Source organism: Ovis aries, unplaced genomic scaffold, assembly GCF_016772045.2.
Source record: "Ovis aries strain OAR_USU_Benz2616 breed Rambouillet unplaced genomic scaffold, ARS-UI_Ramb_v3.0 scaffold_169, whole genome shotgun sequence".
Classification (NCBI taxonomy): Eukaryota; Metazoa; Chordata; class Mammalia; order Artiodactyla; family Bovidae; genus Ovis; species Ovis aries.
The window spans coordinates 87,081-89,568 of NW_024599808.1; positions in this window are offsets into that span (position 1 = coordinate 87,081).

The following is a 2,488-nucleotide window of genomic DNA, read 5'->3' on the forward strand; positions in this document are numbered from 1 at the left end:
ATGGACTGGAAGCCTGTTGTGCTGCAGTCCACGGGGTCACAAAGAGTCTGACATGACTGAGTGACTGAACTGAAGTGAGCGCTTATTATCCACCAAGGTACAATGACTTCCTCGTTTAACTCTCATCTGCTTAGGATTAGTTTTTCTTATCATCCTTACTTTACAGAACAGAAACTTCGAGTCTTAGAAAAATTACCTGTTGAAGGTCACACAGCTCTTCATTGGCAAAAATTCAAAATCCGTATGTCAGTCAAGAGAGACTCCACTCTAACCATGATAATACCCACTGCGGGCTGGGGAGGCCTCAGGGCAACACTTAAAGTCCACATTGCCGGCCGGGTTTGGGCTTAGGTATGAGGATGGTATAGTGGGCCTTCCAGGCAGAGAGTACCACATGGGCAAAGGCAGGGATATGTATTGTTTGACGAGGCAGAAGAGGGCCTGTGCGGATTGCTGAATGGAGTTTAACTGCTCCCTCCATCTGCTGAGATGTGTCTCTGAAGGTAGATTGTGAGATGGTGTCCTGGATATTCATCCCAACTTTTGGTGCTGGCAGAGGATGGGGGTTATACACACTGGCTCTGAACCAGAGAAACCTGTCTGAGTTCAGATCACTGCTTATTTGACACTTGACTCTGTTTGACTTCTGGTTGACTGTCCCTGAGCCTCAGCACACTGACTGTGACATTGGCATGCTGACAGTATTTGCCTCATGGGTAATCCAAGTACAAAAACACACACCAAGCACCGACAGACTTGTGCTTGGCATCCCAGGGTTCACTTGATAACCACTGTCTCTTTCATACTCACAGCAACCTGGCAGTGGGAACGATGAGGGTATTGATGCAGAAATCACTGCTCAGAGAAATGCAGTGATGTCCCCAAGGCCACACAGCTGACAAGGGTCAGGTTGAAGAAGCTGTGTTCAGACTTAGGAGTCTGGCTCCAGTGCTGGGGACATGTCATCAGTTGGATGTGGCACAGAAAGTACTCAGCACGGATCCAGGGCCCTAGGAGTTACACACCCCCATGGGATTCAGAGCTAGGGTCCTTCTAGATTGTTCCAGTGACTGAGTGACAGACTCTAGCCTCATTCTGTTAGCCACAAGGGTGACATCCTTGCCTCTCTTTGACTTTCTGGGGATCAGTGACCTTTGAGGATATGGCCATGTCCTTCATTTCAAGTTCCTGGCCTAGAAGACCTAGCCCCAAGGACCCCATAGCAGGAGGTGATGCTGCAGAGCTGGAAGACCTGCTTTGACTGAGTAGGTCCTCCTCCACACCTCCTGAGGGAACACGCAGCCTCCTCCACTCTGCCTCATGCTCCAGGCGGGTTACCCCTCCCTCCCTCCTATAGTTCCTGGCCTGTTTGGCTCTCACATCCTGCCTGGTCTCCCCGTGTCTCTACCACAGGCGGATGGGGCTAGAATTAAGTTCCCTTCAAAATGATTCAAAACTAAGGGAGGATTTATTACTAGAAGAAGGGAATAGGGTACAGTGCAGTATATTCCAGAAACCAAGGGCCAAATGTCAAGCTGGGCCCGGGAAAGACTGAAATGAAGAATTGAATGGAACAGTGATTTGCCTTGGCCTTGAGGTCTATCACTAGGGCTTCTCTCTGGGTCACTCGTGGTACTCTTAGGTGGGTGGCTCTTTCTCCTGCAGTGAATTTGAGGCAGGATTTGGCTATCCAAGTTCTAACTCTGAGGCCCCTGGATTTCTTGCCTCCACTTTTTTTTTTTTTTAATAGTTCATGAAATGCCCATGAGCTCTGGCAGTCACCATATTAGCCACTCACACTGGCCCCTATTTTCTGAGAATTGCATCCTCCCACTCACAGTCCTTCATCTCTATGGCCCACTTTCTCCAAAGCTGCTGGCCTCATGGCAGGCTCAGAGCTGTTTCTTCCTTGGATAGCATTCAGGAGCCTGGGTTTTGCAGCCATGCTGCCTGGTGCTCAATCCCAGTCATGAGCTCTGTGACTCAGGACAAGTGACTTAACCTTCCTGTGCCTTAGTAATGTCTTTGTTAAAATGGGGTAATATGTTATCTACTTCACATGGCTGTTGACAGGGCTAATAAATTAATGTATGAAAAGGCTTAGAACACAGCCTGATGTTCACTGACAGCAGATGGACAGTTCTGATCCCTATTGTAATAATCATCAACTATGATTGACGTTGTCATCATGCCTGGACTTGGTACCTTCCGAAGCCACGTTGTGTAGTTGTGTGGATCAACATCACAGAGGCCAGCCACAGCCATACCTGGGCTTGCATCTGGACTCGGCCACTCATCATTTCTGGACATGCCTTGTTGACAAATCAGTTCATGCCCCTGAGCCTCTGTGCCTTCATTCATGAAATGGTACCTATTCCAGCACCTGTTTCCTGAGAAAAACCAGGAAAATCATTTAATACAGGGCCTACAGCAGGAAGGACCTATGCAAGCCTTGGCTCAATGACTCAGTGATTCATACCTTGTTCTG